At 43.4% G+C, this 14485-nt stretch overlaps 1 protein-coding gene across 3 annotated transcripts in view; it reads left to right on the top strand.

Annotated features, from left to right (window-relative positions):
- Positions 1-14485, top strand: part of grhl2 (grainyhead like transcription factor 2) — a 102585-nt gene that overhangs the window by 55990 nt on the left and 32110 nt on the right. The window lies entirely within an intron of this gene.

The following is a 14485-nucleotide window of genomic DNA, read 5'->3' as shown; positions in this document are numbered from 1 at the left end:
TATAGACTTTCCTATCTTTTGGCATCTTTGGAGGTTGTGCTCAGTTCCAGCCACTGGGGGGTGTTGTCGCTTCATCTCCCTGCAGAAAAGCTTTCTTTGTTTGTAAACCTCCTTTTTCTAATCAAAATGCCGAGCCTAAATACCTCCCCACTTCAATGCGGTTTCTATTTATCTATTCACAGTTGTTTTTGAACTGCCAGGTAACCAGATGCTAGGCTAAACGTCAGGAGATCACCCTGACCTGGGCTTCAAACTCTCAACCTTCTGGTTGGCAAGATTTATGGCAGCTTGGTAATTAACCTGCTGTGTTAAAGCCCGATTAACTTGTTGTGCTTAAGCTATTGAATGTATTCACTAGTAATTTGTTTAGGTCATATTTATTTATTTTTGTTTCCATTTTGTTGTTTTTTTCCTTTATTTTTCTTTTTCCTTCTTTGCCACATGACTGGCAGCATCAACTGATGTTGTCACCATGTTATATTCCTCAAATAACTTGGGTATTGTTCCATTTTGTTGATGCTCACCTACCTTTCATACCTCCATCCTACACAATCCTGTGGCTCTTTGCAGTGTGATGAGGTATTATGCACCTCCACATTTCCCAATTTATTTATTTATTTATTTATTTCCAATATTTCTACCCCGCCCTTCTCCCCGAGGGGACTCAGGGCGGCTTACACAACTGGTAGGATCACTACCAGTACATCATAATACAATAAAATAAGAATAAAACAGTTAAAATAATTAAATAACATAGTAAAATACAATATATAAAAATTTAAAACAATGCAACACCAAATATATATACCAATCATCCACCAGACCTTGTGCAAAAGCCTTAATCCGATCCATGTCAATGCTAACTGAGTTCATTCATTAAACGCTTGCGCGCATAGCCAGGTCTTCAGCTTCTTCCTGAACCCCAAAAGGGATGGAACCTGCCGGATGTCACTGGGGAGGGAGTTCCACAGCCGAGGAGCCACCACCGAGAAGGCCCTGTCTCTCGTCCCCACCAGCTGTGCTTGTGAGGCCGGTGGGATCGAGAGCAGGGCCTCCCCGGATGATCTTAAGGTTCTTGTGGGCTCATAGGAGGAGATGCGTTCGGACAGGTAAATTGGACCAGAACCGTTTAGGGCTTTGTAGGTCAAAACCAGCACTTTGAATTGGGCTCGGTAGCATATTGGCAGCCAGTGGAGCTGGCTTAGCAGGGGGGTAGTACGCTCCCTGTAAGCCGCCCCAGTTATTAATCTGGCTGCCGCCCGTTGTAATAGCTGGAGCTTCCGGGCCGTCTTCAAAGGCAGCCCCACGTACAGTGCATTGCAGTAATCCAAACGAGCTGTAACCACAGCGTGGACCACCGTGGCCAAGTCAGACCTCCTAAGGAACGGGCGCAGCTGGCGCACAAGGCGGAGTTGTGCGAAGGCTCTCCTGGCCACCGCTGAAACCTGAGGCTCCAGGCTCAGCGATGAGTCCAAGAGAACCCCCAGACTGCGAACCTGTGTCTTCAGGGGGAGTGCGACCCCATCCAACACAGGCTGTAACCCTATTCCCTGTTCGGCCCTTCGACTGACCAGGAGGACCTCCATCTTGTCTGGATTCAGTTTCAATTTGTTAGCCCTCATCCAGTCCGACACAGCGGCCAGAAACCAGTTCAGGACCTGAACAGCCTCCTTAGTGACAGGTGGGAAGGAGTGACAGAGCTGGACATCATCTGCATACAGATGACACCGCACCCCGAAACCCCGGATGATCTCTCCCAACAGCTTCATGTAGATGTTAAACAACATGGGGGACAGTACTGACCCCTGCGGGACCCCACAAGTAAACGGTTGTGGGGCCGAGCAGGCGTCCCCCAATGACACCATCTGGGACCGACCCTCCAGGAATGAGTGGAGCCACTGCAGAACAGTACCTCCAAGTCCCATTCCCGCGAGGCGTCCCAGAAGGATACCGTGATCGACGGTATCGAAGGCCGCTGAAAGGTCCAGCAGAACCAGCAGGGACACACTCCCCCTGTCCAGTTCCCGGCATAGATCATCGACTACGGCGACCAAGGCTGTCTCGGTACCATGCCCCGGCCTGAAGCCAGACTGCGCCGGATCCAGAAAATCAGTGTCAACCAAGAATGCCTGGAGTTGCGCAGCCACCACACGTTCCAGGACCTTGCCCAAAAAGGGGAGATTGGAAATAGGCCGATAGCTGTCCAATTGAGTGGGATCTAGTGATGGCTTCTTCAACAGCAGTTTGATCACAGCCAATTTAAGGCTCGCTGGAACAATGCCTTCCCGAAGGGAGGCATTCACCACCACCTTCACCCACTCAGCCAATCCCCCTCTGGCTTCTCTCACCAGCCAGGATGGACAGGGGTCTAGGATGCATGTGGTAGCCCTCGCCTCTCCAAGCACCTTGTCCACATCCTCGAGCTCAACCAATTGAAAAGAATCCATCAAAATAGGACAAGCAGGTGCTCGTGTTACATCCTCGGAAGCTGCCATTAATATGGTGTCAAAGCTAGAGCGGATCAGAGCGACTTTGTCTGCAAAGAACTGAGCAAATGCTTCACAGCGGGCTGCCGAGTTGTCAGGGATCCCATCTTGAGAGATGGGATTCAACAAACCTCTAACAACTCGGAACAGCTCTGCCGGACGGTTCTTTGCGGATGCAATATTAGCTGCAAAGAAAACATTCTTAGCAGCATCTATTGTTGCGGCGTATGCCTTTAAATAAAGGCATAGCCGTGCTCGGTCTGATTCATCCTGCTTCAACCGCCACACGCGCTCTAGACCCCTCTTCTTTCGCTTCATCGCTGCCAACTCCTCGGTGAACCAAGGAGATGGTTTAGCTCGGGTACTCGAGAGGGGACGTTCTGGAGCAATCGTGTCTATTGCCCTAGTCGCCTCCTTGTTCCAGAGGGCAACCAGAGCATCGACAGAGGGCAACCACCAATCGAGGCAGCGGGAAACTCCCCAAGAGCCGTCAGGAATCCATCCGGATCCATAAGCCTCCGGGGGCGGACCATTTTTTAAGGTCCTCCACCCCTGCGGAGGTTGGGGGGCACAGTGAGTCTAAACCTGATCAGGTGATGGTCGGTACATGGCAAAGGAGCGATGGTGAGCTTTTCATACTACAGCTGCCAGAATTGAAGAGTTAGTGTGGTGTTAGTGGGTTTGAGAGTTGGACTAGGATTTACGGGAAACCGTGATTGAATCTCCACTTAGCCCTGAAAACCACTTGGTGGCCTTGGGCAAGTCACGCTTTCCCGTCCAAAAGGAATCATAGAATCATAGAATCATAGAATAGTAGAGTTGGAAGAGACCACATGGGCCATCTAGTCCAACCCCCTGCTAAGAAGCAGGAAATCGCATTCAAAGCACCCCCGACAGATGGCCATCCAGCCTCTGCTTAAAAGCCTCCAAGGAAGGAGCCTCCACCACGGCCCCGGGGAGAGAGTTCCACTGTCGAACAGCCCTCACAGTGAGGAAGTTCTTCCTGATGTTCAGGTGGAATCTCCTTTCCTGTAGTTTGAAGCCATTGTTCCGTGTCCTAGTCTGCAGGGCAGCAGAAAACAAGCTTGCTCCCTCTTCCCTATGACTTCCCTTCACGTATTTGTACATGGCTATCATGTCTCCTCTCAGCCTTCTCTTCTGCAGGCTAAACATGCCCAGCTCTTTAAGCCGCTCCTCATAGGGCTTGTTCTCCAGACCCTTAATCATTTTAGTCGCCCTCCTCTGGACGCTTTCCAGCTTGTCAACATCTCCCTTCAACTGTGGTGCCCAAAATTGGACACAGTATTCCAGGTGTGGTCTGACCAAGGCAGAATAGAGGGGGAGCATAACTTCCCTGGATCTAGACGCTATTCCCCTATTGATGCAGGCCAGAATCCCATTGGCTTTTTTAGCAGCCGCATCACATTGTTGGCTCATGTTTAACTTGTTGTCCACGAGGACTCCAAGGTCTTTTTCGCACACACTGCTGTCAAGCCAGGCCAGGAAGGTGATTGCAGACTCCCTCTGAACATATCTTATCAAGAAACCCTTTAGGACAGGCCTGGGCAAACTTCAGCCCTCCTGATGTTTTGGACTTCAACTCCCACCATTCCTAACAGCTTCAGGCCCTTTCCTTTTCCCCTTCAGCCACTTAAGCTTAAGCAGCTGAGGGGGAAAAGGAAAGGGCCCAAGGCTGTTAGGAATAGTGGGAGTTGAAGTCCAAAACACCCGGAGGGCCAGGGTTTGCCCATGCCTGCTTTAGAGTCACCATCAGCAGAAATGACTTGAAGGTACACAACAAAGTCTGAAGCTGTACCCATTCCAAGCTTTGCATTGGGGTTCTTGGTCTTGCAAGAAGTTTAGGTGCAATTCAGTGCCACCACGGCATCTCAACCCATCCAAGTCGATGAAGAGAGGAAATAAACACATCCTGGTTGCTTGGCAACCATGAACTTAGATGAGGCAATATCTAATGTGAGCTATAAGGAAGAACGATGAACCCGTCGTCTCAGAACTACTTCTCTTATCTCTTTCTTCACATCTTGGACGTCTTTGTTACTTAGGGGCAATCCAACAGATTCAAGAGATGGGGGAAATTATCATTGTCCACACCACCTCAGTAATGAATCCTGCTGCATTTTAATGGTAATTTTTAATTGCAGAGATCTAGAGATGTAGATGCTAAAAGCCCAGTAAATATCAAAGGCATGAATACTCCCCACCCCCACACCTTTGTCAGTTTTTGAAAAATAGCAAGGGAAAGAAAAGAAAAAGATCTAAAGGAGCCTAGCCCTCATCAAGGGTGACCTACTGGTGACAGGGAGCTAAGCCTTTGAATTATACATATTCATCACTTTGACTATCTATCCGTTTAATTGATACTTCACATTTCATGGTTGGGCAGCAGGAAATGAGTCTTGACAGATCTAATCAAAACCATCTAAATGCAAAGGGGGAAAAACACAAATGTAGTTGAAAGGTTACCCATATCAAACCTGGAGCCCAAATCGCTCTGTGAGATTTGGAGAAATATAACGCACACTCTCCCATACTCAGAACTGGGAAATTAACTGTTTTGACTACCGGTCCTCAAATCCACCAGCCCATGCTGCCTTGGATGCTAGAGGAGTTACACTAAAATAACAACAGCAGCAGCAACAACAACAATAACAACAAACACCTTCCCAGCTCTGACTAAGCCTTACTTCAGATCAGCAATCCTTTCTTCCACAAATCCATTCCATGGCTTATTCTCACTGATTTATTTCTAGAACTTATGCCACATTTCCCCAAATCTTTACCATATTTCCAGATGTTGGGCTTCACTGCTTATCCTTTTATTAATATTATTGTCATAAAATAATAAAAAGGTAAAAGTAAAGGTTTCTCCTGACGTTAAGTCCAGTTGTGGCCGGCTCTGGGGGTTTGTGCTCATCTCCATTTCTAAGCCGAAGAGCCGGCGTTGTCCATAGACATCTCCAAGGTCATGTGGCCAGCATGACTGCATGGAGCGCCGTTACCTTCCCGCCGGAGCGGTACCTATTGATCTACTCACATTTGGCATGTTTTCAAACTGCTAGGTTGGCAGGAGCTGGAGCTAACAACGGCCGCTCACGGGGTTTGAACCTGGGACCTTTCGGTCTCCAGCTTAGTGCTTTAACGCACTATTTCCATTAAATACTCTTTATTACCAAGACTTTGCTATCTATTGATTGCTGGCATTCCTATTTAGATGGTCCCTGAGGGCAAACACTTAATGGAAACACGTGAAAGTTTTGTTCATGCTGTACTTTTGAGAACTGGTGGCTCAGGGCCCTTCCACACAGCCATAGAGATGAATAGTGAAGAAAGCTGATAGGAAGAAAATCAAACAATTTGAAATGTGGTGCCAGGAAATGGTTTTATGGATATCATGAACTGCTGAGAAGACAACTAAATGGCTATTAGAGAAAAAAAAAGTCTGAACTCTTCCTAAATGCTAAGATGACTACACTGATACTGTCAATCAAGGAAGCCACAGCCCCAATTCTGCAAGAGATAATGGTGATAAAGGGATTTGGAGGTCACTCATACATAGGGTCACCATAAACTGAAGTTGCCTTGGCAGAGATGAACAAAAACAATATACCACTATATTAGCCTGTGCAGATATTATGCAAATCTGCCCCTCCTTTTTTTCTTGGCCATACATTTCCTCATTTTTCTTGAAGTTTACGTCACCATCCCACAAGGTTTCAAGAACCAATGTATACAATGGTTGGAGCTTGGCAATGAATGTCTTAACAGCTTCATCTTTAATTTCTCTCAAAAATTGCTTCAAAAAAATAAAGACAGCTTGAGGTTATGTGGGTGAATGAATGCAGTTGGGCCCTTTCACTCTTCACAATGATAGTGCTGTCATTCCACTTTAACGGTTGTAGCTGCATCCTTGGAGTTTGTAGTTTGGTGAAGCACTACAGCTCTCTGGCTGAGAATTCTAAATACCCCTCCCTAAACTGGAAATCTCACAATTTCATAGGATTTAACCACAGCAGCTAAAAGATAGTGGAACAGCAGGGTGAAAATGCCCCTTGATTCCAACAGAAGTCAACTAGGCCATGCTAGTCCCAGTTGAATGTGTAGGATTATTCCACTAGGTTACTTATGCCATCTAGTGGTACAGTGTGAAAATAATGCCTGCTTTAGTAAATATTTAAGGTGGCTAGGCTATGAATTGTTGGAAGAATGGGAGGATGCTTGGGGTGTCATATAGGGTTCCCTCTTCTTGCTCCAAACTTATCCTCCCAACAGCTCTTTGAGAAAGAGTTAGGTTGTCTCAAGATGTATTTGCCTATTTGCTTATTTTGTTTTCTATAGTAAAGGTAAAGGTTTTCCCCTGACATTAAGTCTAGTCGTATCTGACTCTTGGGGTTGGTGCTCATCTCCATTTCTAAGCCGAAGAGCCGACATTGTCTGTAGACACCTCCAAGGTCATATGGCCGACATGACTGCATGGAGTTACCTTTCTGCCAGAATGGTACCTATTGATCTACTCACATTTGCATGTTTTCGAACTGCTAGGTTGGCATAAGCTGGGGCTAACAGTGTGAGCTCACTCTTCTCCCTGAATTCGAACTGTTGATCTTTCGGTCAGCAAGTTCAGCAGCTCAGGGGTTTAACCCGCTGCACGACCAGGGTCTGTCTGTCTGTCTGTCTGTCTCTCTCTCTCTCTCTATATATATATATACATACATACATATATACAGTAGAGTCTCACTTATCCAAGCTAAACGGGCCAGCAGAACCTTGGTTAAGCGAATATCTTGGATAATAAGGAGGGATTAAGGAAAAGCCTATTAAACATCAAATTAGGTTATGATTTTACAAATTAAGCATCAAAACATCATGTTATACAACAAATTTGACAGAAAAAGTAGTTCAATACGCAGTAATGTTATGTTGTAATTACTGTCTTTACGAATTTAGAACCAAAATATCACGATATATTGAAAACATTGACTACAAAAATGCGTTGAATAATCCAGAATGTTGGATAAATGAGTGTTGGATAAGTGAGACTCTACTGTGTGTGTGTGTGTGTGTGTGTGTGTGTGTGTATGTGTGTGTATATATATATATATATATATATATATATATATATATATATATATATCATTATCTATTTCTGTCATCTGTATACTCACATAAGAGCCACTATGGTGTAATGTTTTGAGCCTTAGAATACAACTCCGGAAATCAGGGTTCAATTCTCCATTTGGCCATGGAGATCCAATGTGTGACTCTGGGTAATTAACAAACTCTCAACCCTAGAAAGCCACATGATAAAGTTGCCTTACCGTCACCATAAGCTGGAAATGACTTCAAGGCACAACATCAAAACATATACATACATGCTCAAAATGGCTTTCAACAGAAAAATCATCAGGAATAAAAATCGCAGTAGCAACAATTGGATAAAATCAGAACCACAATATCCAGAAAGGAAAGCTTTACGTCCATTTTGGAATGAAAGACAAAAAGTTCTTCATTTCTGAAGGCAGGTTGTTGATTCTAAAAGCCCCAAACATTACCTACGGACATTTTGGTTCCATGAACAGCTGAAATAAATATGATATTCTGTATGCTATTTTGTATACATTCAAAAAAATTTAATATAGTAGGTCAGAATTATATACTTCAATGAACAAAAGTGAATCAGAGGTTTTGGTAGAATGTAAGGCCTCTGTAACCTTTTTTTGGATCACACTTCCCAAAATCTTCTAGCCAATATGCCCAATGCTGGGAGATTTTGGGACCTGTAATAAAATGATGATGATAATCATCATCACGAACATGATGACAACGACGACAACATTTCCAGGCTCCAAGTGTGGAATCTGTTTTTACAAGGACAATTTTTTACAATGACAAATTGATAGATAAAGTCAAAGGACAAAGAAAATATAAAGAATTGAATCATTCTCTATTTACGATTGATCAATTAAAATAATATCTGAATGAAAGAGGGCGGGGGAGGGGTGAAAAACCAGTAGACGTAAGTGGGAGATAAAGGTGGAATTAGCAAGTGTTATGTTACTGAGAATATATAATTGGATGTGTACCTCGGTGCATGGTACTGTTTTATTATTGTGTATTGGTTTTTATGATGTTTTAAATGTTTTTAGTTTTTAATGCCTTTTGTACTGTATTGTTGTTGTGATGGCACTGTGTTGCCAATTTGTAAGCCGCCCTGAGTCCCCCAGGGGAGAAGGGTGGGGTAGAAATACTGGAAATAAATATTGAAATGGTGATAGACTTTGTTATTATTCCACTGGTATTTACAATAAAAACATATTTATTTATTTATTTATTTTTAAAAAGGACAACCACAAGTGCATGATTGATTTGCAAAACAGATGCAGATGCTCTTGACTTTGTAGCATTAAGCAATTGCTTATCAGCTTGGTACTGAGCTTTGCTTCCCTTCAGTCTTAATCAAAATACCCTTTCACCTTCTGGTAACCAGGTATTCCTAATTATCATTAAATGATAGGATTGTTTAAAGTTCCTTAAATAGCATTAAGTAGGTTGTCAAGGAAACATCAGCCACAACACCGAATCAGTGCAAAATGAACCTATTACAGGGAGGAGGGTAGAATTACTGTACTGCTTATCCTGGTCTTTCAGATAAATTATGCATTTTTATATAATTTAATATCATATTCTCTTTTTTTAAAGAATGCAACATTTCAGCTCTGTTTCCCCTCAGTAAAACAGCAGTTGTATCTTCTGGCCTGCCATCCTGTAAACCAGGTATGGGCAAACTTGGGTCCTCCAGGTGTTTTGGACTTCAGCTCCCACAATTCCTACCGGCTGTTAGGAATTGTGGGTGTTAAAGTCCAAAATACCTGGAGGGCCCAAGTTTGCCCATGCCTGCTAAAAACAAATGAAGACATATTTGAGGAATTAAGCTGATCATGTGCCTAAACCTAGCTTTAACAAAAAAAAAATCCAGTATGTAAATATATGCACAAGTAATTGTACTGAGTTCAGTGGGAGCAGTGTGTGGTAGTGATAGGAGCATTGGGTCAACATTCTGGGAGATCTGGATTCAAATTCCTGGCCATTTTGCTATCCAGTAACATTAAGTGCAGGCACACCAATCACATCACAGTGTGTTCATATCTATCTGTACATATTCACTCAAGGCAATCTTCAAAGGCTCCAAACTGGCAAGTAAGACTGACTTAAAGTATCTGATACTTTTTTTCTTCCCTTCTAGTTACAGATAATAGCTTTCATATATGATTGTAGCACATAACAATGTCAACCAATCAACTGAGAGAGGGAGGGACAGAGGAAAAAACTAACCAACCAGTTAACTAACTCAAGAAATATTGTGACCAGCGTGTGTACTTATGAAAATCTCCAGAAACTAATGTTGTGTTGCTAATTACTAGAATGATCAAAATGACTACATGAGCTTAACAAATACTAAGATTCAAAGGTCCAGCCATTTGACGCACAGCCGGAAAGAACCTTTGGCTGTGTAGATTTGCACTGTGACCCCACACATTAGCATCTTAAATTCAAAAGATCTTCACATGGTTTCCCACTGACTTATGTCCCATTTTCTACTCTAAGAGGGAATGAAATGCTACAGAAAGCATAGTTTGTTCACCGACTTGGCATCAAGTTAAATATCAGCACAAAGTGCACAGCTGGGGGATGCAAGATGGAATTACATAGATGTTTAGTAAACTTGGTGTCAGACTAGGAAATTATCATTTCAAGATGCTGGGTGCATAAACTCCTTAAGATCATTACAGTCAGTGCTGGTGAACAAAACGTTCCCCCTTCCATTGAATAATCCAGGCTTTGGAAACTGATATATAACCAGTGGTGTCTTGTCACAATAGACTGGGTTGTATGTATGTATATATGTGTATGGCATGTATGTATGCAGAGGGAATATCTGTGGTGATCAATGGGTGCTAGAAATAATATCATACGAAAGCTCACTGGCCCAACCTAGGGATCATAACAAGATACAGTGAAGGCACCTGCCCTTGCGCTTTGCTACTCTGCTGCTGAATACGCATGTCCAGTGTGGAATACCATTGGAGAAATTATACTGTTTAGCCAGTATTGCACCACCTGACATCTGTCAGGAAGTAGCAGCCAGCAATGAAAGGGCCAAGGCATTGACATCTCCGGCCCATCCTCTGTTCGGATATCAGCCAACATGCCAATGCCTTAAATCAAGAAACAGCTTCCTAAGATCTACAGAGATACTTGTAGGAACACCTCAGCAAGTGAGAGTCCAAAAGTGACAGGTTAAAAACCCAAAACCTCAATACATGGCTAATGCTGGATGAGGAACACTCTCCTGGGCACACAGAAGTCTTGGGTGACTTAGAAGGCACTGAACAGACCACTCTGGCACCACGAGATGCAGAGCTAAACTTGAGAAACGGGGCCACAAAGTGGAGTCCACAACATGCAAGTGTGGAGAAGAGCAAACCACAGACCAACTACTGCAATGTGGTCTGATCCCTGCCACGTGCACAGTGGAGGACCTTCTTACAGCCACACCAGAGGCACTCCAAGTGGCCAACTTCTGATAAAAAAAATCTAATATAATGCCAGGTTTTTAACTTTGTGGCTTTTAATACATTTTAGCTGTAGTCTCAAATTGGTTCTGATATGATAAATTAATAAAGCTCAAAATGACCAGTTTGTCATCCAGCAGCTCAGTGGAAACTTTGCTTTGAATCCATCTGTTGGTCTATTTAGCCCTGCATCGTTGACAATAATGGGCAATTGTTCTTTTTGGGAAGGGGTCTCCAGTTCTACCTGGAAAAGGCTGGGATTGAACCTGGAACCTTTAGCAAGCCAGACAGATTGCCCCATAGAAGAAGGAAGTGGGGAGACAGAGAGAAAAGATGTGGCAAAAACAGACAGAACAGATAAGAAAAAGGAGGCATGTTCATTCAGAATGCAGAAGTAACAAGTAACTTTATGATTTATTTATATATTTTATTTATACTACACCAGTCTCCTGAGAGACTGAAAACACTTACAAAATATTAAAACAAATTCCAGAGATTTCTATTTAAAAAGCACATAGTTTAAACAAATTTAAACATGTTTAAAACACAACAAAGAGATTTTTAAAAGTAAAAGTACAGTATGTGACACACTTCTGGTAATGTCAGTCTGGCAAAGATGCATTTCAGAAGTAACATAGGAACAGGAATATAACACTGGGTGGCGATGGGAGAAAATCATTGCTAATAATATACAAATATTATATTTTGTTTTAATGTGGAGAGAGGCATTCTTTTTCATACTGAGAACTGCATTCTCTTTGAGGCATTCATTTTGAAACTAGGCAGGGATGAAACTATTGGAAATATGAGATTATTATTATGGATTTCTCAAGGAGAGCATTTAGTGCATTGGGAAGGGCAAAATTGTGTCTCTCTTCTTGCTCAGACGTGTTGATTGAATGCAAACTCCTTTTGCACTTTGAACTTTGCAGTAATTGAAATAAGTTGAGGATAAATAGGGAAGCGGAAAGAGGAGAGCACAACTGGACATTTTAAATGCAGCTGAAAAGGTGGGATATCAAAGTATAAATGAGGACTATCCCTGCAAAATCAGGAGACTTGGAAGGTATGCTAATGGCACCTCCACCTTCCTTCTGTTTCTCTCTTTCCATTTTCTCTATACAGGCCCGGTCCAACATGGAGGCCAGTGAGGCCCCCGCTTGGAGCGCAGGGTCCCCTGGGGCGCCGTTGAGGTGTCTCCCCCCTCCCCCCCCCACGGGGATCACCGGCTCAGTTGAAGCCTTCCACCTTCCGCAGCAGTGGGCATGGCTCTCTCTTCCTCCCTGCTTCTCTCTCTCTCTCTCTCTCTCTGAGAGGTCGGGGAGAGAGAGAGAGAGAGAGAGAGAGAGAGAGAGAGGTCGCAGAGAGAGAGAGGGGGGGGAGAGAGAGAGGTCGCAGAGAGAGAGAGAGAGAGAGAGAGGTTGCAGAGAGAGAGGGGGGGAGAGAGAGAGGTCGCAGAGAGAGAGAGAGAGAGAGGTCGGAGAGAGAGAGAGAGAGAGGTTGCAGAGAGAGAGAGAGAGAGAGAGGTCGGAGAGGGAGAGAGAGAGAGAGAGAGAAAGCAGGGAGGGAGGGAAGAAAGAAGGGAACCAGCACCAGCCTCTTTCTCTTTCTCCCTCTTAGGAAAAAAGTCTCTTCCCCGGTTTGGTTTTGCTCTTTCCAGACTTACCCAAGAGCCAGTTAGCCTTAAAGGGGAACACCTGAGGCAGGCAAGCCTTTCTAATGGGAATCCTTAAGAGCCAGAGGATATCCCTTTAAGAGATCTCTCCAGGAGGATTATGGCACCAGCTCACTTGCAACAGATTCAGTGCCATGTAATCATGTGAGTTGTAGTTTTAAAAAGTCCCTAGCCTTCCCTGCAGAAGAGAGCCAGTAGCATGCCAAACTACAACTCCCAGTTTTCTGTCAGATTGTTTTGGATTTCAACTCCCACAATTCCTAACACCAGACACGGGCAAAGTTTGCCCTTGCCTGGTATAGAAGCATTCTATTCTTTTTCCCCAGACATGCCAACAGTTTGTATATTAAGTGAGAAAATCCTGGGTATTTTTTCCTTTGATGCTAAAAGTGCATAGGTTGTTCAGCAACAGCCTACTGGCTGGGTTGCTATGAGTTTTCCGGGCTCTATAGCCATGTTCCTGAAGCATTCTCTCCTGACATTTTACCCACATCTGTGGCAGACATCCTCAGAGGTTATGGGGTCTGTTGGAAACTAGGCAAGTGGGGTTTATATATCTGTGGAAAGTCCAGGGTGGGAGAAAGAACTCTTGTCTGTGGGAGGCAAGTGTGAATGTTGCAATTGGCCACCTTGATTAGCATTGAATAGCCTTGCAGCTTCAAAGCCTGGCTGCTTCCTGCCTGGGGGAATCCTTTGTTGGGAGGTGTTAACTGGCCCTGATTGTTTTCTGTCTGGAATTCCCATTTTCTGGGTGTTGTTATTTATTTACTGTCCTGATTTAACTTTTCTTTAATACTGGTAGCCAGATTTTGTTTATTTTCATGGTTTCCTCTTTTCTGTTGAAATTGTCCATGTGCTTCTTGTGGATTTCAATGGCTTCTCTGTGTAGTCTGACATGGTGGCTTTTACAGTGGTCCAGCATTTTTGTGTTCTCAAATACTGGCTGTCAGGAATTGTGGGAGTTGAAGTCCAAAACATCTGGAGGGCCAAAGTTTGCCCATGCTTGATTTAGATCCATCTCAAAAAAGGGTATATTTGGCAATCCCTTTGGGTACGACCTTGGAAATATCTGGCTATAGTGCAAAATGTTCTCAAGTGTTGGGTTTTTGAAACTGCACAAGATGGCTTTAAGGCAATTTCTGCCCCCTCAGCCAAAACATATACAGCCAACTTCAGTAAGCTGGAAATAGTCTTAATCATGTATCCAGCTCAATAGCAGATTGTGATGGGAAAGTTCTGGAAAGTGCAGTATAGAGCAGGCATGGGCAAACTTTAGTCCTCCAGATATTTAATAATAATAATAATAATAATAATAATAATAATAATAATAATAATAATAATTGTTATTCTATTTTATTTCTAACCTGCCCTCTCTCCCCAAAAGGACTCAGGGCAGCTTCCAAATGCAAAGGCAAATATTCAATGCCATATACAATAATAAAAACACAACACAATAAAGTCACAAATAAATCATAGCTAAAAGTGCATATAAAATTGATTCTATAGGGAGGATAAATGATTGGATTTCAACTCCTACAGCTTAGCTTTCTCTGCCAATAATGGTACCATACCAAACTACAGCTCCCAAGATTCTGTAGCAGTGAGCCATCTTGGATATTGCAAGGGATGATTTTTATATTATTATTATTATTATTATTATTATTATTGACACAACGACGTTGTATGACACAGCAAACAAGATAGATATGCTGGATTTCGTTTCACAAAATCAC

This window comes from Anolis carolinensis, chromosome 4 (genome assembly GCF_035594765.1).
Source record: "Anolis carolinensis isolate JA03-04 chromosome 4, rAnoCar3.1.pri, whole genome shotgun sequence".
In the NCBI taxonomy this organism is placed as follows: Eukaryota; Metazoa; Chordata; class Lepidosauria; order Squamata; family Dactyloidae; genus Anolis; species Anolis carolinensis.
Note: the sequence above shows the minus strand (reverse complement) of the source record. Positions and strands in the feature narration are given on the sequence as shown.